General features: G+C 44.8%; 1 protein-coding gene across 1 annotated transcript in view; it reads right to left on the bottom strand.

Moving 5' to 3' along the window:
- The window catches only part of PDE4B (phosphodiesterase 4B), a 186765-nt gene extending 165892 nt beyond the window's left edge, over positions 1 to 20873 (bottom strand). Inside the window, exon 1 of the mRNA XM_030455458.1 lies at positions 20672 to 20873. The gene's annotated coding sequence lies outside the window, so the exon portion shown is untranslated. The remainder of the gene's footprint in view (positions 1 to 20671) is intronic.
- Positions 20874 to 23029: the final 2156 nt, after the last annotated feature.

Raw genomic sequence — 23029 nt, 5'->3', positions numbered from 1 at the left:
GTCTGCCTGCAGTTCTGGCAGTGCCACAGGCACCTCCAGTTGGGTTTGTTTCCTGAGGGATCCTCCAGCCAACACACATCCATCCCTTCATCCCCAGCCAAAGCCTTCCCAGCACTCAGCTCCATGCCAGACACAACTCACTGCCATTTCAGCCCAAGTGCCAGCACACAGAGCTGCATGTTCCCTCCTGCCCTGGAAAAGAGCTGTGGGATTTCTCTTCTAAAGCACCGAACTGGCTTGCTTCCAGAAAAACATCACCAAGAGCCTCCAGGACAGAAACTACCAGAGCAACACCTGCCCCAAGGCTGCCACTTGGCAGCATGGTTGTGTGGCAATGCTGCTTCTCTCTCCAAAGCCCATCCAGCTTTTGATCCCTCTTACAATTAGCTGAGAAGGCCAGAAGTGATAAAAGTCATAGAATCACAGACTTCCAGGTTGGAAAGGACCTCAAGGATCAGCTGGTCCAACCTTTCCTGGCAAAAGCAGGGTCTAGACAATGTGGTCCAGCTGAGTCTTCAAAGTGTCCAAAATCTTGGTGGATCCACCACTTCCCCAGGAAGATGATTCCCATGGCTGATTGCTCTTATTGTGAAGATCATTCCTCTTGTGTCCAAGAGTCAGCACCCTGCCAGCAGCACAGGAGTCACAGAATAAAAATCTAGAGTAAGTTTAACAATTCTTTGAATCTTCAACAATTAGGAGAAAGTAAAAAAAGTATAAAAATAACCCCAAACTGACTGCAGAGAGCAAACCAGATGAGACTATCTCAGGTTTATATATAGATATTTATATTTATTTATATAAAGAACCTATCATCCTGATAAACATTCTTTGGAACCACTCTGAAGACATCATGCAGGTGAAGAAGGCCATGAGAGTGGTGTGCAGGCACAGACTGGGGATAACCCACTGTGAATATCTGCTGCCAGAAGTGACTACATATTCCACTGTCACAGGGAGATAAAATTCCCAGGGAGAACAAAAGGAGGAAGGAGTTGCATAAGCAGCAGAACTCAGCAGTCTGCAGATTTCTGTCTAATACAGATTTGTGCTTAATAAAGTGCTTTGTGACTGCCCTGATTTGGTGATGCCCAACACAACCAAGCTCACACTGCACCACAGTGGGACTCACAAATGCATCTCCCTGCTGAACACAGCAGTTCCCAAACCAACATGAATACACCCTAAAGTCAATGAACACACACATTAATGAGCAACCAGAAAAATATCTTGGGGGAGGGGAAAAAAAAAAACCAAACAGCTGAAAGAAGGGGAGTGTCAGAACACCTCCTAAATTTTGCTGAACTTTAGGATCAGAACAGATATAGATGAGGCACAGGGAGAGGAACCAGACTGACTAACAGAGTGTTTCTGTGGAAGCTGGAGTCCTCCTGTACCATGATTTCCCTTCCTTTATAAATATTTATCAAAGTAAGTTTAACTAGAAGATGAATAATTATGAAGAAAAAAAAATAACACATCTTTGCTTCACTGTGTACTGCAATTCTGAAGAGATAATCTCAGACTTCCGTTAGCCATGACTAAATTACTGCTAACATCTGAGTCATTCTTGTGGCTTTACAGAAATGATCTGACACCTGGGATGAGCATATAGGAGATTTAAAAAAAAACACAAAACCCCAAAACAACCCAAAGAGGCTTACTGGAAATTTTTTTCCCTGTGCACATTGTCAAATTCATGCAATCTCCTGTTAGAAGCACAGACTTTCCTTCTGCTACCCAAACTTTCCAAAAAGAAACTCTCCCTGTGTGATTGTGGGCAACAGGGAGTGCCTAAAAGCAGCAGGGGTTGGCATTTGATATCAGACTACAAAGAAAAGTCTTCTTTCTGTGCTGCAGTTGGGCCTAATCCCTTTTGCTGGAATATATCCTAGGTAGGGTATGAGATTTCTTCTCACACCAAGCTGACCTAGTTCTTCCACCTGAAGGTTTTTTTGTGTCCATGTTTTACAAAAACGACAGCAAAAGCTCCAGCAGCTCCAGTGATTAAGCCTTAGGGCAAAGGGAGAAAACTAATGGGGTCCAAAACTGGCAGCAGGGAGTGGAAAGGATAAACCAACATGGATAGGTGTGACGAAGCCTCCTTTTCCTACACACATTTTCAAAAATAGCCACTCAACCCATCCAGTGTGAAACCCACTATTTAAAGACATTCCTAAAATGCATCTTGCTGTGCAAAGTTCTGGTGTGAGCTGGAAGACCAGGCAGACATTTCGCCCCCACCACTGTTTGCCCCACACATTCTGGCTTCCTCATGACCTGGTTTAAAGCCACTGTGTTGTCTGAGAGGCAGATGAACCCTCTCCTCCCTCCTTGAGAAGAGGTGGACAAGGCAGGGCCAGGAGGATTCTATTTTTGCTGCTCATGCAGCTTTTAGTTCTTTGGATTAACAAAAAGTTTTGGCAAGCAGAGCTGTTTATCTGGCTCCTTTCAGGCTCTAAATTCATTTCCTCCCACTTCTCAAGAAGGCAAGATGTAAAGATTGAGAAATAGCAAAAAAAAAAAAACCACCACCCAAAACAAAACCTGGTGAAACTGAGATCATAAAGCACATTTTGCAATTTCACACCTTTCTTTTTTTTTTTTCCCCCAACTACCAGCAGTGCTGCCCAGCTCATGGCACACATTACTGGGACAGTGTTTTTCCTAGCAGCAAGATGTTGAGCCTTACAGGTTCTGCAGAACCTGAAGGTGATCAGAGACAGAAAAAGAAACCAGAATGGGGAATTAAAAGAGAAGTCTTACATAGGCAAGGGCTGGGAGGAAGGAGATGATCTGTTTACACAGATAATTACATCATTTGGGAGCTGGGATTCAAACTTGATTCTCCCTAAAGTGCATCAAAATTTCACAGGGTGAAGTTCAGACTCAGACAGGGTGATAGGCACCAAAAATAGAAGAAAGTCATAATTTTGGGTTTAGCTCTTGCAGACAAAACACACAAGGCTCTTACTTCAGGCTTGGAAATTGCACATTGTAAGACAAAGAAATTGTGCATGGATTTAAGTTGAGGTATGAACAGCCATCAGGTCCTGGACAGTGTGGGTTTGCATTTTAGCTTAAACAGAGCCAGCAAGCTCAGAATGTGAGAGCACTGCTTTGCCCCCAGCTTGCTCAGAAGCTCAGTTTCCTTACAAGCAAGGAACTGGAGGTCAGGACCAAGTGGTTGCCCAGCCTGGCACAGCCCAGTAGCTCCTGGAGCCACAGCAGGAACAAGCAGGTAGCATGTTTACAAGCTGACTGAACAACAAGGAAAACTTCACAGAAATGTGAGTCAGATGTTTCTGCAGAATTACATTTTTTCCCTTTCACCACTTTAGGCCCTAGGCTAATTTTTTTTTTTTTCTCCCTAAACTTTGAGCTGTGTGACTGCCACTATGATGTCCAGCTGCTTGGACACACTGCCCCAGAAACATACACATCAGCATTTCCCCAACAGCCCTTTTTACTACTTATTCAGAGAGCAAAAAGTTGTTTTACCAGTGGGTCCTTCCCCACTTCTTGTGAACAGAAGAAACCAAACTGGCTTGCAGAGCTTCTAGAAGCTCCAGGAAACTCACTCCTCCTCCTTGGAAAAGTCAGCCCACTACAATTCTCATACAATGCTGAGAAGGCTTCAGAGCACTCCACAAAATCAAAGCAAGGATATCTACCTGAACAAATGCCTGTAGCCTATGGAAACAAACTCAGAAGAGAAGGATTTGCCCTGAGAGGTGACACTAGCTTTATTTGTTATCACTGTAATTCTCACATAAGCTAAGTTTACTAGAGAAGTGCTGAGGATCTACCAACATCATCCAGCTAGAGAAGTGGCTCCTTCACTTTGTCCTCTCCCAGGGCTGCTTTTAAGCCTTCTCAGAATTGCCAGCCTGTGGTTTCCAGGCTGAGCATGCAAACCAAGTCTACCTTTAGTTCCTGTTTTTAAGCCACAAGGCATCAGTGTGATGTAATAAAGATGCAGATTTATCTGCAATATAAATTAAACCCATTGTTTTATTACAAAAGGGGAATATACAGGACAGCCCTCAGACATACCTGAGAAAGTTCTGTCCAAGTTGGGGCAGGGCCAAAGAAAAAACCAAACCACCTTGCTTCCTGTGCTACCACTGGATAAATTATCCTTATTAAAACAGTGTCTTAACTTTCATTAAGAGGCTTCTTACCGAGGTATTGCCAAGGTTAAGAGGATTGCAGAGACTCATCTTTTCTCTGGCAACATAATCATTAAAGCTGAGAAATAACCAAGTCAATCTATTCCAGGAATTCCAGTAACTCTTTTATTTCCAGCAGAGGGTATAATCAGGGTGTCATTGCTCTTCATTTATGACAGGAAAATCAATACTAATTTGAAGGTATCATTACATTGCTTACTGTCATTAGCCCTAACATGCTCTGCAGAACTCCCCTGAAACAAAAGCAGTATTTTTTTTCACTATTACTGCCCAGACACCTTTTTTTTTTTCAGGAAACTTTCGGGCAAATGTTAACAGCTCAGGCAGGAGAAAGAACTTCAGAAAGCATTATTCTATTTTCTTTACCATATTAATGATTTTTAAATTTTAGATGTCTAAAAGAATTTGTCTACTATTGTGGACAAATGAAATTAATCTAAAAATCAGTTCTGGCAGCAAGGAAGGATACAGCTTAGCAGTGCTACCTGCCAGCACACAGAGGGTTTGCAAGGTAATTACTTGGGAAAAGTGAAGCAGATTATTAAAAGACACAATTTATACCTCTCTTATTCCACGTGTACATGACTCGCAGAGCCTCCCACTCATCAGAGCAGAGCTGAACAGCATTCAGAGAGCAAAGAACAATTATTAATTATGCTCTTTTTTTAAAAAAAAAAAAAAAAAAAAAAACAGGTTTTAAAAAAATCTGTTTAAAAATACAACACAACCCCAGCGTGACACAAAACGCACACGATGCCTGTTGCCCCCCTTCAGACTGTTAGGCTGGCTTTGTAAAAAAAATAGATTTCTTGTTCCCCAGGGGATTTTTGAGGATGGGAGCAGATTGCACTGAGCTTTGCTGGCCTGCCCAGCTCAGGCAGGATGAGCCTGGGATGGATGGATGGATGGATGGATGGATGGATGGATGGATGATGAGTGGTGTGGGCAAACTCACTCCTGGTGTCCCCAGCAGCAAGTGCAGCACCTGCCTGGTGCCACTGGTTCTGTTCTTGCCTTCCTGAACTCCCCCAGACACTGCTCTAATCCCAGAGGAAAAGTTCTTGACTCCTCAGCTCCCTCTTTTCCCTACAGAGAAAGAGCATCCTCAGAACACATCCTCCAGAAGTCTTGTAGCAGGGGAATATTCCTCACCTTGCCATTTCTTCCCTCCATAACAAAGCAGCAGGAGTACAGTGGGGAAAGACAAAATGCAATATTAGAACAGCAAAATGTCCCTAGAGAAGCACCAGAAAGCTTCCTGGGACCCACAAAGGTCAGAGGAAACCTGAACTGTACACCAGCAAGAGGCTGGAGGAGAAAACCCAGAGCACCTACAAGCAGCCCAGAGAGCAGGAGAGCCCTCAGACCCTGCATGGGAGGCAAGAAATGGGCCAAACTCCTCCATCTGATCCCAGGGCAGAAGCTCAGCCCTGGAGCCAGTCCAGAAGTCCAAGGTGGGCTCCTCCTGGTGGGACCCCATCCACACATGAGCCTCGCCATCAACATGGTTTCCTGCAGCCTCCTCTCCCCCTGCAATGAGCCAGGCTCCAGCTTGGTTCCTGCTCCTGGTCAACAGCTGGGGACAGAGCTCTTCATGATGAGCCCCAGTGGTTTTCTGGAACAGTCCTGCTCCAGGCAGGTCCTGCTCAGCACAGCCTCACCAACCACCACCTACCTACCAGAACAACTGAACTGCCTGAAGCAAAAACCCATTACCTGGCCAATTACAGAGAAAATGCTTCTGTGGTGATAACAGTGACAACAAGTAACCAGCTTTTCTGACCACAGACAGACAAATATGAAATAAAAAGGAAAAATGAAGCTCTGTGCTAAGGGAAACAGCAGTTGCTGTTTGTCTCCTGCCCCCCCTGTGTCCTCTCTTTACCAGGAAGAAGGATTCTGCAGCTGATAAACTGCATTTTTATAAATTGTTCACCCTGGACTGCTCATAAAAGACAATCCTGTAAGGAGACCAAGGAAAGAGAGAGTCCTCTCTGTGCTGCTAAACGAGTACAAAATGAGGTTACTCCTAGGGCACAGCAACCCAGCCAGGCACCACAGGTGGCTTCTAACAAGGCTGCCTCTCTGCAACACCACTTTTATCAGTGAAATACAAAGGAGCTATTTTTTTAGATCACAGATTTTGTGCAGCAGTAACTGCTGTTCCTCTGTGAAGTCCAGGAACAACCATTCTGTACGTGGCCTCCAAAATTCCAGACCATATCCTGGACCACACACATCATCAGGAGAAACACAGCAAAAGAAAAGCCAACTGCTGCCCCAGCATCTCCCCCCTTGGCTGGGGAGGGATTTAACACCACTGCAGCACTTTGCACCCACAGACCTCTAAAGCATTTGGCAAGAGGGTTCAGCTTCTCTCTTTCATGCAGAGAAAAATAAGGGATGGACTCAAAATCATGTGTCAGTTGAAGCCAAAGAAATAAGATGGAGAACCAGCCAGGCTGACTGATGCACAAGAGCTCCCAGGGAAGAGCACTCAAGCTGTGGATGCACAGGTTAGAAGAGAGAACCTATTTTTAACTCACACTCCTCACCTAATTTTTTACTCCTCACCTATTTACTATTGATCAAAAAACAGCTACACTTGGAGGCTTCAAAAATAACTTAATTGTCCATCTAGAACTAAGGAAATTCTCCACCATGGTTTCAAGCTTGTCAGGAGGAATCCATCCTGTTCCAAAACTCATGCCTAAAAGCATCCATCATCATTTCCTCACTTTGGGAGATAACTGGTTCATCAAATGGCTTCACTTTTCAGAAAGTCCCCTTGGCACACAGAAAAATAATTCCCTACGTGTCAGATCTCACCTGGAAAGGCAAAGCAGAGCAGCTGGAGTATTAAAGAGGACACAATTCCATTAGCTTAGCGTGGGCAACTACAAACCTGATTTGTCCCTGGTTTTCTTCCATACTAGCAAACTTCCTGAATTAAATTTCTCCCTCTTCATCCATTAAATAAGAAAATAAAGCAGAAAGAAAAAGCCTTCTTTAGCTGCAGAGATGTTTCCTACCACCCACTAGCTAAGATGACTTCCATTCAAGTCTTTTATTGCATATATTTTAAATGGCATCTGTGGCAACATTTTTGTATTCTGAAAACTAATTTATAGTGAGATTCAGGAAAAGATGGATTTAGGAAAACATTCAAGCTTTCTTATTTCAGGATTTTTCTTTTGCCAAAGCAGATGTTACTGTTTCTTTCCATTACTGCTTTGTTTCCTTCCCTGTCTGATATTTTGCTTGTTGGGAAAATATTTGCTTTATTTTAGATTCCAGGCTGAAATGATCAGCAATTTTTAATTTAAATTAATTTTTTCATAAAGAAGAAATAATACTTTAGATCACTCTGCAATTTCCTCAGAAATCAAGTGCTGTTATATTAGGTGAAAGTGATCACACCAGCCTATTCCTCAAATGTCTCATTCTCAATTTTTCCCCTGGTTAATTAAAACTCTTTAAACTTTTAATTATGTGGGGTGATACTTCCAATACTCTCATACTTTAGAGAGCTTTGACTGAATTCTGTCCCTTCAAAAAGGGCAATTAATGAGGAGCAGACAGCTCAGTAACCTTTACTTGCAGCATCCCCATCCTCCAGAGCACAGACTTGCCATTTCCTAGGGATGAGCAACCTCTCACAGTCCTTTTCTGTGGGCCACCAGGAAAATTCTGGCTCTCCTTTCCAAATAACTCAATGCCAAAGTTGTGAAAGAAGTTGCAAACCTGGAAATTCCAAAGCAAAGGGATTTATGAGTGTCCCAGGCTGTTCAAAGCATGGTCAGAGTGATCCCAACCTGGGATCCACATCCAACCTCACTGAGAAAATGGCTCTAGCTCTGCACACAGCTGGAGATGTTGAGAAGTCACAGCAACTGCAAATGGATTCTTCAGGTCAAAAGCCAACATTTTTATCTATAGATGTGGTTCCATTTCAACAGTCTCTGCTCTGTGAAGTAAGAGATACTCAACCACTGCTAAGATTGCTCTTCTAGTAAGAGGAGAAAATTTGGTGGTAAAGGTCAACTCCTCACCTGCGCAGCAAGGAAGCAAAAGAATCTGTTTGAAAGAGTTATTTTGCAAACAGGTAGTTCTGCTTGCATAGCAAGTACTCATGGTTTTCTTTTTATACCAGAAATGAAGTATCTGGGTATTTTCATGCAGCATTCTTTCAAACTAATTTTAGGCTAGGGCAGAAGAAAATGGTGCTTTTGCTTGTTCCAAGGCAAAAGTGTCAAAACACCAGCATGATGTAGCTGCAAAATGACCTTTTTATGCCACAAGACATCAGCCTACAAAATGCTGTAAGTCACAAGAGTGGCCTAATCTTTCAGCAAGGTTTCCTGCTTTGCTCTTATGATCTGTTTTACGTTAAAACAAAAAAAAACAAAAAAAAAAAAGAGCATTTCTTTCTTTAGAAAGTAGATTTTTCTTCTGGGCAGAAGAAATGCCAGATGTCTTCACCCACTGCAGACCTGACCTTGCTGCCAAGATGTCTTTGTGTGGAGGAGTTACTGCAGCCCTGCACCCAGGTGACAGCCACCCCAAGGTGCCACTTGCTGTACATGTCCCCTGGCCTCACCTCTCCAGCAGCCAGCAGGTTTTTACAGCAGTGTCAGGCAACCTGGGGCTCTGCACAACCCTCCCAAGGTAAGAGGATTTGGAGCCAGTGAAAAAGAATTGGCTCAGGTCTGCTTCTGGGTTGGTTTTTTTTTTCTTTCATTTCTATTTCTTTCATTTCTATAAATTGAACAAAAATTAAAGGCAAGGGTTTGCAAAGATGGATAGCAGATTAAAGAGGATATAAAATGGACTACAGCCCTACCACATCATTAAATTACCACCCAGCCACAAGAATTGCCAAGGCATAAACCGTGCAGAAGAGTTTTAAAATGCTCATCTTTCAGGATTACCTCACTGGAAAGCTAAAGGGCACTGTATTCCTCTCCTAAAACAGGAGTATTAAATTACTAGATGGATTTTACAGCAGGGATTATTTTCCCTGCAAAATGTAAAGCAATACATCAACATCTTTCTTACAGTTTGGAGAATTTAATGGTTTCTTTTTTAAAAAAAGAAAAAGAAAAAAAAAAAAAGCATTAGCTTTTCACCTTGATTTTGTCACCCCAGCAGGGAGCAGATCACACAAAAATCAGGATTTCTTTGAGGTCTTTAGTACAGCCATATACTCACCTGCAATTTTTGCACAGTTAAATGTATGTGCATTTATCCTCTATTAATATAGTGCTTTCTGTTAATAGAGCAAGCATTTCTACTGAGTGAGTGGAGCCTGCCTATTTTTAACCTCAGTTGCTGGTAGACAAAATGTGAAGTTTGGATCAGAAATTAAATACTTGCATACCCTGCAGCTTGATCAGAAATTAAGGTCTGCCCCCAGCAGATAAATTCCACATAAACTTCAAGGAACCCCAACACCAGGCCTGCTGATAAATCATTTTTTTTTAATAAAAGAATTTGGATTGATTTAAGTGACAAGCCTTTCTAATACCAATTTTTAACTGAACAGATGCAATAAATTGCTAAATCTTGCCTAAATATTTAAAGAGCACCCCAGCCCATTACACTATTCAAATTACTTCCAGGCTTAGAGTTTGCCCTTACGCAATTAATTGCTCAACAAAAACCTCAGAGTTCCTAGGGCAGAAGCTACAGAGTTATGAGAATTACATTATGAAACCTCCAGTTTTTGCTATTCCAAAGGCTTATTATTAATTCTGGATGCAGAATTTCACACTGAGACCCATCCAGAGGATGACAGCAAAAGACAGCTTCACATCAGGCTGAGGGGAGCCTTCTGCCCCCTTGTTCTTCAGCCATCCACCCCATCACCTGGTAGGTGAATGTTTCTGTCCTGTAGTGCTGCATCCTGAGAAAACACAAGATGCAGATAAACAAAGGACAATTTGCAAACCAAACAACCCTTTCCCACAGCCATTCCACACAAGTATTTTTTAATGAAGTTTACACAAGTCAGGCACCTCTCCATCAGTAAGATCCCCGAGGAAACCCTTTTTTGAAACCTCAGTAGACATCCTCCCCTTCCAGGGGGCCTTCAGAAACGAGGTGGTGCTACACAAGAACCCACAGATTTTTTAACTGCCCATCCTGAAAGAGCCTCTCAGAAAGCATTGCTACCACTACCACTTATTTGGGGGGAGCTTTGCCAACTCCCAGCCCCACCAGCCATGCTGCAGAGACAAGCACTGACCCTTACTCAGATACACAACAGGAAAACCACATGGTTTGGGGGTGTTTTTTCAGCAGGTAGGGTGGGTAAAATAAACTCAGCCTTCCTGTTGACAAAGGAGCTCAGGATTTGGTGAGAGCCTCAACCATGCAGTATTCTTTGAGCAGAGCTTCCCAGGCATGGACAGAGAAGAGACCAGGGAATAGGATGCTGCCAGCTCTCTGCATGTGGGCTTTCAGATCCCTTCCCCCAGAGCTGACTCACTCAGATCATACATTTTAAACCTTAACTTCCCAGTTACTATAACAACTTAATGGATTTCTTCTTGATGTTATTAATTACATTCAATTTATTCTGTTCATACAGGATTTTGGGGCAGGCACTATATGATAGCTTCTCTTCTCCTTTCAAAAGGCTTTTTACAGCCCTTACTTGCTCCAGCACTCAGGTGCTCCCCTCCATAAATCTCCTTCCACTGAGATAAGGAAATGCTCTTATTCCTCCCTTTGAAAACTCAGAATAGAAGGAAATGGTTTTCTTCCTGAAATCAAATAAGATGCCCAAAATAAATCTGCAAAAGATGTATCCTCAGCTGCTTTTCCCCAGCAAACACAGTGCCCAGAACAGCTGGTAACCTGGCTGAAAGGGGCATTTACAATGCATCCCAGAAGAAAAAGACTGAGCACTCTGCAAGCACAACTACTGAGAAAAGAAGCAAAGAAGCAGCCAGAATCTAATTTCTTAGCTCTTCATCCCCCAGGCTCAGGGCAGATCTCTGCTCCAACCTGGAGCAAGGCAGAGCCCCTCCTGCAGGTAGACCAGCCAAGTGAAGCCAGCTTGGGAGACAGCCTGGGTGTCCTCACAAAGCACTGCAGGGCTCTGAAATAGGAATTCAGGCAGATACCCAGAGAGTTAATACATGAAGATCACAAGATCACTTCACACAATGATTTATTATTTTGGCAAAAAGAAGTCCACATTTGAAAGAGCCAAACCCTAAGCATGGGGACACCTGGGGGCAGTGGAGAAACTGAACTTCCCGTAGCCATGAAGGACTTGGGAATGAAGCATTCCTGCTGTCTTTTAGATTATTTACCCCTTTTAATTACAGAACTGCATTCATCTGCAGAGCCACAGCCACACAGCACTCAGGATAATTTTAACCCCACAGCCATATGGAGAACACTCCTTTCACCCTCCTCTGCAGAAGAGAAGATGAGCTACAGACTTCCAGCGGGGGAAAATGGATCTTCTCCAGATATTTTAAATGAAAAAAATCATGGAAACTGCAATAATAGTTGTTTGTATTTACACTGTACACTTGTTACTCACCAATTATGTGGTGATAAACACAAGAACACAGGGGGAACAATTTTATGCTGCTTGCAATTTGTTGTGGTGTTTTTTTCTTTAATTTCAAGCAGCTAATTTCTATGAATTTAATTATTCTGATGATAAAGTGCAGTTGTTAAACACCTACAAGTACCCCTTTAAAACCTGTCATTTTAGGCATACTTTAAAGAAAACTAACAAAGACACTATAAGTCTGTAGGAGAACCTGGTGTGAAGCTGCTGGGTGTGCCACAGGACAGCATTTCAAAGCTTTAATCCAGGTGCAGCTTTTTTTTGCTCCCAAAGCCCCAATCTCAAGAACAAATAAATTGGTTTGGTTTCCTGAAAAGCAAAAGCTTTCTGGAAGAAAACCTGTTTCATACAACCACAAAGTGGTTGCAGAAATGTGGGAACAGCATGACTGTGGTTGGTTAATTAAAAGTGCTGTGGCTCAGTGATGGGAATGATTACCAAATGCAGACTATTTATCCTTAAATACTGCAGCTGGGACTGCCAGGGCCCTGGGAAGAAGCAGGTTAAGATGGTTTTATAGCTATCACTTATGTTTTCTCAAATCCACAGCTAATCTGCAGACTGGAAAGATCCCCTGCACTGCTCAGTGCCTTTCAGTCCTTAGGGGGGCTCTGTGAGAAAGATGGGGACCAATTTTTCAGGCCTGTAGTGACAGGACAAGGAGTGATGGGTTAAAGCTGAAACATGGGAGGTTTAAGCTAGATATTAGGAAGAAATCTGTTATACTGGGGGTGGTGAGACACTGGCCCAGGTTGCTCAGAGAGGTGGAAGGTTTTCCCTCACCACCACCACCACCATCCCCCCCAAAAAAAGGCCCTGGGGCTCCTCCAAAAATTAAAGATTTTAATTAAAAAGAATGAAAAAATGTGAAAAAGCACACAGAACCAATTCACTCCCAGACCAGGGGAACCACTGAACACATGGCAAGTAAGGCACCAACCCTTTAACAATATAGGCAGGGGATTTGGGGGATTTTCAGGATATGCTGAATGCAAATGAAATGTTCAGAATGAGAAAAGAAGATCATCAGCTTCATAAAATTGCCAGGCTTCTAATCATCCTGCTCATCCAAGGGCTTCTCTGGTGTTAATGGTTTTCATCCAAAAGTCTGCCAATGAGATGTCTACATAATGCACTGGGAAAGTGGGGTGAAGAGGGGTTCTAATAGAAATTTTGGGATGAATTCCAGAAAGCAAATGCAAAAACTGAGACCAAGAATTGACAGAAGGAAAAAAAAAATACAAACAGCCCAAAACAGAACTAACTGAGGCATAATCATTCCTCCCAACCCCTGGGCTGTACCTCACCAATCAGGCTCCCTGGTCAAGCCTCTGGGACTTTGAAAGGTGACAGTGATGGGGCAGGTTTCCTGCTCTCCCTTGAGGATCCCAGAAGATACACACTAAATGCTCTGAGAGTTCTCCAGAAAGAAGAGAAGCACTTCTGGCAGAAGTGATGATCTTATCCAAGGTCTCAGAATAACCCTTAATATCCTGCTTCTAAATACTCCTCACCTCCCACTCAGGCATGTTACTGTGAACCCCAACCATCACTAGGTTGCTCTCAGGTAAAAATGGAGAACTTTGAGTTATTTCACTGACAATTTTCCCGGCTGATGCCTACAACAATTCCAAATGTTATACACAGACACCTTTTTTTTTTTTTCAAGTAGAATGACCAAAATAGGCAGCAGTAGGTTTAGCTCTTGCCCCCCAGACAAGCACTGTGGTGAGATGCATGATTAGGATTCCTGAGCACACTGTGCATCCTGAGAATATGATTTTCTTTGAGCAGAGCCCCAACAAGCAGAGCAGCTTCACCCTGAAGGTTTCCATGTTTTATACTTATTTTCTTCTCAAGAGCTCTTGTGAGGCTGGATCATTTCCTGTTTCTTATTTGGGTAGGTGGTTTCAGAAATGGTGACTGCTGAGGATTAATCATTTTGGATGCCTCTCTTCCTGAAGCTCCTGTTTTCACTATTTATAAGTACTCTTGAAGAGTATCCCTGTTGCAAGGATCTCTGCTCCAGATTTATCTTTCACATTTAACAAGTGCTCTGGGAATTTCAGAAGGTTGCTTTTTTTTTTTTTTTTTTGGTACTGTTTATTCAAGTGGCATGCAGTCTATTGCTTCCTTGAGCAATTAACTGAATTACAAAAGCATGAATGAAACAAAAACCAATTGCAAGGTTTTATTTTTCAATCTGAGCATAGTGCCTTTCCTTCAACCAAAGTGCATTCACTTGGTGATCATCTTGCAGGCAGAAAATATCCAAACCACATCAAGCTGAATCACTCAGCTGTTAAGCTTTGTTTAGCTCCAAGGAGGTTAGAGAAGGTTCTCCCTCATCAAGGGAAATCTCTCCCCTTTTTTCTTGACATTTTACAGTTTACATCCCAAAAGGGATCCATACATGTCAGTGAGACACCACAGCATCTCCAAAGACTCCCAGAGTTCCTGTGCACTGCAGTTCTTGTACTCTGCAGTCTCTTTATTTGGATTAGTTTCCAGGAAAAAAACCACTGTTTTTCTTGTGTGGCACCTGAGTTCACTCAGGACCCCGGGCAAAAGCAAAAATGAAAATACCATGGTTGTTTATTCTAGCAAAGGAAAGGGTCAGCTTCTTGTTTACAGGTTTAGAAGTGCTGTTGTAAAAGAGAAACATCTAAAAGAATACTGAGGAGAAAACCCTGGCATTAAGCTCTCTATCTTTTGCTGCTTCCCTGAGGTATCTTTGTCTATAAAAGCCACATAACAACCTCAGCAGAATATTGTCTCTAAAACATTGCCAGCAAGTCAGGTTTCCTCGTGGGTTTAGGAGAGCAGAGCTGACTGCTCTCATAGACATGACTTACAAAACCATCCTCTGGCATCAGCTTGTCAGCTGCTCTCCATGCTGACATCCTTGCCCAGCAATCTGGAGTCTTCAAGACCATATTGTTTCCTTGGATTCCTTTTAGGTGACCTCTCTCTCCCCTCTGCTCTCTTCTAGCTTCTCAACTTGCAGAACAGAGCTTCTGTCCCATGCATTCTTTCACAACATGCACTTTGAATACCTCTTGGAAAAGAATTCCTCCACTGCAAACATCTCACCAGCAATCCCTGCCACCATTTGTGCAAGTTGAAAAACATTTTTATTGTAAGATATTAGTACCTGCTGCTCAGCTGCACTTTCAGTCAACCTTTTCTTACCTGTTATGTATTAACTACAGTCACTCTAGTTCTGCTGCTGCTGCTGCTCATCAGCACTTGGTGCTTGGAAGGCATAAGTTTTAGCACAAATAGCTGCTGTTCCCTGCAAAATCTGCTGCTTCTAATCAGGTCAAAAGCAGGGTATTATCAGCTGTGCTGCAAATAATTAGAGAGCAAATGAGTCCATATTAACTGTTCAGCAGCTAAGCCAGGTCAGTTTAACATTCTCAACAGGCAGGAAAAATGTTTTCAGCAAAGGACATCCAAAGTGTTTCTCAAAGACCTCGTAGTTTTTGCATCCTTGTGGTCACCTTGAAACGTGGCTGAGACCTTCAACATAACTCAAAACCACTGAGGAGGTTTCCATCCTCTTCCAGGCACTGCTCATGACACTCCAAGAAAGAAACATCAGGCATCTCAACTCCTGGTGGCTTCTGCTGCTTCCTCTGTATCAGAAACTCCCTTACCACATGATAGAGCACTTCACACACCAAAATAATGCTATTTCATCAACAGGAAAACACAACTGCTGTAAGATTTCTTGGTAAAGGAACAGCAAAACCCCAGAGGCTTTCAACCACTTGAGAAGGAAACGTCCTCTGAATTAACCAGAGTTTCAATTATAAAAAGAAGCTTAAGAAGACTCAGGCAGCTTAGCACTCTACATTTTCAGAGAATGGAATGCAAAGAGAGGGGGAAAATACCTCTGAAGGGCAGTAATAAGGATTTCAAGTCTTCAATGATACAAAAACTCACTTAAGCTTGCAGCTCCTCTTGATCAAGTTCACCTTAGATCCCCTAAGTGCCCAGACAGGACCTGCCTTGGGCTCTGGCTTCCCCAAGGTGGCTCCACAGCCTGGTGGACCTGGTCTTTAAGGAGCATATGTAGGAAGCATATGGTGTTGGTCAAAGTTTGGACTGGATGATCTTGGAGGTCTCTTTCAACCTCAAACATTCTGTGATTCTGTGTTTGAAGGAGCCTCTGGTGTGAGGCACAAAAGGTGCTGAGACACCATGTCTAAAGTTAGTCCCAGGAGGGGGGTAGCACCACTGCAATGAAACCTGTGATTTGGGTCTCTGAAAGGAACATCTGTATTTATTCCTAAGACTAAAGCCAGCAAGGCAAGGGACTTGGGCTCACTGGTGAGGAAAAGCAAGTATGGCTACACCAAGGATGGAATCCTTCATGGAGTGAAGGCTCAAAAAAAGGATCTTAGAGCTGACTCCACTTGCTAGGACAGAAGAGCAGCCCCTGGAGCAGACAACTTCTCAGCAGGTTGAAGGAGGCAGCTGAATGCCCTCACATACACAAAGCCCCTGACACAGCTTTTGGTTCCACTTGCCTCCTCATTCCCCAGTGGCAAAAAATATTTATAACACTCTGTGCTTGGCTTCCAAAGAAGAGAGAACATTCAGGAGAGATGGATGGAAAAAAATCCCACAAACCACACACACACAAAAACCCACACAGGCAGAAAAAAAGGGGGGGAGCAGAGACAACTACAGGGGGAGTTTCTGGATCATCTTCCCCTGCTTTATTAATAAAATAAAGTGTATTGTTAAGTGCACAAACAGAGGGAAGAGCCAAACTCAGAGTGCACATGTGCACTTACAGAATTACACTTTTTAAGCATCTAAACAGCCACAGATCTAATCCATCACCATCCAATAATCCATTTTCTCATCACTGACAGCAACGCCAGATGCTTCACCAGGAAGTGCAAGAAATTCCACTGCAGGCAGACACAGAATAATCTGCTCCACTATGAAGTTTCCTCCAAGCTTTATTGCTCAGAGACTGGCTAAAGCTATGAAGAATAAGCATTTACATCTTCTCTGCAGCTCCTTAAATTTTCTTTTTTTTTCCCCACTATCTGTGAAGTTTTTTTATACTTCTGGATGCTCCTGAGATTTACAGAAATTATTTTGGGCGTAGCTTCAAAAATGCTCTAGCAAACAGTCCCTCTGGTTAATTATACATCCAGTGAATAAAAGAAATAAACTCACAGGCTTGAATTTTTGAATTTCACTTGTTCTTATGTTGTATAACCAGGAAAAAGGTTCTTCACTTTTCTTCTCTGAACCATTCATCATACTCTCTCTAAAATGTTAACCGGAGTATGGGATATACAGTAAAGAATCTGAGATATGATGGCACTTAGGGCTTTACAGCATTTCCCACTCCCAGAATGACACCAACCCAACAGGGAAGCAGGCTTTTGGTGCATGTTTTTAGCAAGCAATATGATGCTATCAACTTGTGCTTCTAGCCTAAAACCAAGTTTTTAAAGCTGAAAGCTATTTTCATAATTAAAGGAATTCAGCTAAAATGTTTTACCTAAACCAGTTAAATAACCATTCATTTGCATTGCCTGAAACCAAAACACTGCAGCAGCAAAGAGTCTGAAAGTGAAGCTGACAAATTATTTTAATTCTCTACACTGAGACAAATGCAGGGAGGAGGGGGAACAACAAAGCAGAAGTAGTAAAATCAGATTAATAACCTTTTTCTTAAGAAGCAACACTGGATGTATGTCAACACATATTTGCGTGCAACAGCCTTCGAGTTCAGGGAAGTTCTTCCACATCACTGTGTGTTCTATGCCTTTCTAATATTTTTTTTCCATCTGCCAAGGCTATATTTATCCTGCTGCCATAACTGTGCAATTGCATTTACTGATGGGACTGGTGTAAAGATTTATATGCTTTATTTTCTGCATAACAGGCATTTAATCTGAACTAAAAACTTAGCCACACCTATAGCAGGGATGGTTTGCAACGCTTGGATCAGTCCAGGGCAGAGCTGTTTGGGTAAAACAAATCATTCCAAGGCTTCAAATTGCCATTTTAGGAAGGATTTTACACATCTACCCCTGGCTACCCTTTTCAAATATGGAAATGCAAGCCAGTTATCACAGAATAAGTTGAGCAAGACTACTGTTCACAGAGACAATTAGTCAGCTAATCTCTTACAAGCTTCCTGATGGATAAATCAGATTCTTGTGTCAGGACCTGAATGCTGAATAAGGAGAGGGCCTCCACCTGAGGTGGGAAGAGCTGGGAAGTACTGAGGTGGCTGGGGAAGAGCAGGAAGGGCTGGGACACAAAGCTGCCAGTGCCTGGAAAAGCAATGGGAAAGAGGAGGAAGCAAGCAGCACAGCTCCAGGCGGCACTTCCACCTCATTTCAGGGCAGCAGGAAAAGGATCTCAGGGTTCTGGTCAGAGCAGCAGGTCTGGAAAAGAGTTTGAACAGTGGGATTTTCATCAGGTACAGAAGTAGCTGCAAAAGAGGGAACTGCAGAAAGCAGAAGGCACAAACACCACAAAGGGGTTTTGCAACCCCCAAAAAAGGAGAGGATGTAATTCACAGAGGGCAGCAGCCTATTTACAACCAAAAAACAAGCAAAGGGTCCTACCTACAAACATCAAAGCAGCGTGGGATCAGGAGTTGGTATAGCCCTTATCTCCATGGCACAGAGGAAACTCTCCTTGATTTTTTTGCAGCTGGATGCAAATTCAACCAAGATTTGTTTTTCAAAGCAGCAGCCAACGAGGCTGAATCTTGTATTTTATTTCAGCTTCACGTTTAAACACTGAGTTTTAAATCTAAGGTGTCCAATGGGAATAAAATAAGATAGAGGTGTACTTGGAGTTCCTGAGGGGGGACAGGGAAATATATTAAAATATGTCAGAGGACAAGAGAAGCACATAATTACTGTGAATAATCTGCTATATGCAGCCAGTATACTTAACAGTGTACCAGGAAAGCACTCTTTATGCTAAAGAGCTTTAGATGATTTATAAATCAGAGATTTGTTTACAATCTGGCCACCACCTCTGGAGCTGATAGCGAGGGACAAAACACAGCAAAAGAGCATTTCTCTTAAAGTGGGACAAAAAGTTCTCTGTTTCATTGGATTTAAAACGTTCAAATAGAATTATTAGTCATCTTTTTCACTGCCACTCCCTCCAGACATCAGAATTTCAGAGGAAAAGTAAATAAATAAGCACCATATAAATTCTGTTTTTAAGGTAACTTAGAAACTTATCAAGAATTCTCTCTCCAGGGTTAATTCTTGGGGTATTTTCTGTCACAGCAGATGCTGAGCACCACACAAACCAACTCCTCATCCCTAAAAGACCTCGGGTAAATAGCTTGTTGCCTGCCAGAGCCGATTTACCACCCTCCAACCTTCACCCATGGTGGTGAAAGGAACACATTCCTCTGGCCTCCTTGCAGGAAGGGGTTGATGTGAAGCAACCCAGAGGAAACCCTCAACTTGCAGGTCCTGGCTCTTAACTCACAAGCTCAAACCCAGCGATGAACTGAGAAAAGGAGAATCAGAAAGAAAAAAGAAAACATAACAAAGTGACTCAAACCACATGTTGGCGAACACGATGCAGAGCTGTAAAACCTTAGCAGAGAAAATGCCACCCAGAAATTAACATCGGGAGGGCTGACCCGAAAAGAAGTTCGGAGGAGGTGGATGGTTTCAGAGGCAGAGCAGTTCGGGAGGGGGGGATGCTCCTGGACCAGACAGCCCGAACCAGTCCAAAACAAAGATCCAAGGGGAATTTGGGGAAAAAACAAACCCAAAACAATAATTTCAAAAAACAACAATTAAAGCACACCTGCCTCCTCGGAAAAAAACACAACCCTTTTTTGTTGTTTTTTTTTTTTCCCCATCAGTTTTCACCGCCATGTGATTGCAAATACGCCGAAACTTACTGAAAACCACCCAAAACAACCCGCAAGTGACGAAAACGTTTTCCTCAAATCACACCCGCGGCGCGCAGGTGGCGATGCCGCCTTCCCCTTCCCCTACCCTCAACCCCAAGGCACCGAACAACCCCCGGCACCCCACAAACCTCCGTGCCCGGAGCAAAGCACCTGAGGACCCCCGAAGGGCACCTGAGGGAACCGCGGCTGAGGGACTCCTGGAGGGCACCTGAGGGACCCCTCGGAGGGCGGGAGGTTGAGGGACCCGAGGCTGAGGGACCCCCGGAGGGCACCTGAGAGTCCCCCGGAGGGCACCTGAGGGAACCGTGGCTGAGGGACTCCTGGAGGGCACCTGAGGGACCCCTCGGAGGGCGGGAGGTTGAGGGACCCGAGGCTGAGGGACCCCTGGAGGGCACCTGAGGGACCCGAGGCTGAGGGACCCCTGGAGGGCACCTGAGGGACCCGAGGCTGAGGGATCCCCGGAGGGCACCTGAGAGTCCCCCGGAGGGCACCTGAGGGACCCGCGGCTGAGGGACCCCTGGAGGGCACCTGAGGGACCCCCGGCTGAGGGACCCCCGGAGAGCACCTGAGAGTCCCCCGGAGGGCGGGCGGCTGAGGGACCCTCGGGGGGCGACTGAGGGACCCGCGGCTGAGGGACCCCCAGAGGATACCTGAGGGACGGCCGGAGAGCGGCTGAGGAAACCCCGGAGGGCGGGCGGGCAGCTGAGGGGACCCCGGCTGAGGGACCCGCAGTTGAGGGACCCCCGGAGAGCGGCTGAGGAAACCCCGGAGGGCACCTGAGGGACCCCCGGAGAGCGGCTGAGGAAACCCCGGAGGGCGGGCGGCTGAGGGACCCCCGCTCCGTCCCTCCTCAGCGCCGGGGCTGTCAGACACCCGGCCCCGTTTGGCGGTGAGGCGCAGGCAGCAGCCCAGCCCCGCTCCGGAGCAGCGGGCAGGGACGCGGGGAGCTCTTACCTTCGCTGTCACCGTCGTCTCCCGGGGCAAGGAGAAGGGGGGGTGGAGGAGGGTTGGTTCTGCCGCTCTCCCCGCCTTGGTTCCCCCGTCAGCCCCGCCGGCCGCCGCTCCTCAGCTCTCCATGGCGCTTCCCCTCAGCCGGCAATGGCAGCGGGGCGGCGGCTTAGCGCGGCGGAGGAGCGAGCGAGCGAGCAGGGCCACCACCTGCCAGGGCTGCGGCGGTTCGGCTGCTCCCCGCTTCCCCTCCCCTCCTTCCTTCCTTCCCTCCCTCCCGGCAGCCCGGGGAAAGCAGGGAGGGAGGGAGGGAGCGAGCGGTGCCTTCCCCTGTGGGCGCGGGGCGGGCTCGCCTCAGCCTCCCGCTTCCCGCCCGCCGGGGGCGGCCTGAGGGGGCTGAGCGGGAGCCGCGGCCGAGCAGCCCCCCAGCCCCCGATGTGAAGGGGATGGAGGTGCCGGATGGGCTCAGTCCGGAGCTTTCGGCCCTGCCTGATGTGGGAGCCCAGGCCCAGCACGGCGGGAGCCATCAGGGTTTGTGTCCCACACAGACACACAACACCCCCGCCGCTTCCCCACCTCCGGGGGCCGTCGGTATGGGGCAGAGACATCCCCAGGACCTCGGGAAGATGGGGTTCGGTCGGTGAAGGAGAGGTTTGAGAGAAAAAGCTTAGCTGAAAGGTGATTTCTCATCGCGTCCCTAGGAGCAGAGCGGGAGGAAGCAGCTGATGGGGCTCGGAGGAGTCGCCAGAGGAGACAGTGCCCTCAGGAGCCACCGGGGAGCAGAGGACACTCCATGGCCATGGCAGAGGTCCCACTATCCATCTATCCATCTATCCATCCATCCATCCATCCATCCATCCCCTGGTGGAAGGTATGGAGAGCTGTGCACACCTGGACAGCCACACCAGCAGCTGCTTACCTTAAAGATGCAAAAGGTTTCACACAAATCCCACACCACCCCCCAAAATCCCCTTAGGTGGAAGGATTTTATGTGCTCTCCTTACAGGAGGAACTTGTGGTTAATCCCAGCAGTGAGGTGAGATCTGTGGGTGTTTGATGTCTTTATCAAAGACAGTGATTCTGGAGTAATGAAAGTGAAAAACTTAGTTCATATTTTTTAAAGTATTTTTCAGTCTTCACCACAGAGGAGCAGCATTAAAAATGCTTAAAGAACTTGCTCCAAGCTCCCAAAACCTCAGAATCCAGAGTACAAAAATAAAACTTTTCATAAAACCTTACACCTTATGAATTAAGAGTTAAACTTGCTATTTGTGAATGACACATAGAGCCCTCTTTTTTTTTTTTTTCCAGGGATTAATGACTTCAGCCTCTGAAAGCTGAACAGAAGGCTGCTGTGTTGCAACTCTTGCTCAAGTACCATCCCGTAGCCTCATACTCCACAGACCCAACCAGCTCTTGATAAGCCAGCCTTTATGCACTGCAAAAGAACAATATTCAATGAAAGTTTTGTACCACATAATCATAAAGAGGAAAACAAAGTCTTCTGTATAGCTATCCAGTTACACTGAGGTAAAACTAAGAGTTAACTGCTTGATAGATTTCTGTAATAGACAGAAGTTGCTTTATAGCATACACAAAATATAAAATTAATTACCAACAAAAGGTCAGTTTCCCCCCAAATAAGGGCAAATTTATTTCTGTATTTGTAGTGTAAAAAATTATAAGACAGCTAAGGGTGATCATTCAAATTATATGGAGTTTATAGTGCATTTCCTTCATTACTTCACCTTGCAAACGAGGCTACAGCAGAACTGCAACCTCCATGAATGCACTGAGCTGTACTGCCAGACTTTTTAAAGCATTTTTATCTCACCAGTATAACTTATTACCTCATCCTTTCCTTTGCCAAAACAAAAAAAAAAGGAAAACCTCTATTAGGCATTTCCTAGACTATTGAATCTGAAATCCCCTCCTGAAAAAAGGAGGATTTGCAGCTTGCAAACAAGGGAAGGCTTTCCCTGCCCTAAACCTCCCCCTGAGGTAGAGCACACCTTCACCTTTGTCATGTGAAAAATGTGCTTTTAAGAAAGAACAGGGCACACAGCTCTCAGTTGCCCCCAGAAGAGGCAAGCAAGCCCAGCACCAGATCTACTCTGACCTTCTGGACTTTATAGGCCATTTTATTTCACCAGTTCCCTCCTGCTGAGTGTTGTGTGTCTGACTAAAGATCATTTCCCCAGCCTTGGGCCCTTCCCTGCTACAACTTCATTTTTACATGCTAACCAAGCCACTGCTTGATCCACTTTTTGGTAAGTCAAGTAGCTCAAACTCTTCAGATTCCTTACACATGGTATTTTCTTCACTCTTAAACATTTTTACTGTTTTGGGGGGTTTTTGGTAGGC

The sequence above is a fragment of the Calypte anna genome, chromosome 8 (assembly GCF_003957555.1).
Source record: "Calypte anna isolate BGI_N300 chromosome 8, bCalAnn1_v1.p, whole genome shotgun sequence".
NCBI lineage: Eukaryota > Metazoa > Chordata > Aves > Apodiformes > Trochilidae > Calypte > Calypte anna.
The sequence above is the reverse complement of the archived record's forward strand: the minus strand, read 5'-3'. Positions and strand labels throughout refer to the sequence as shown.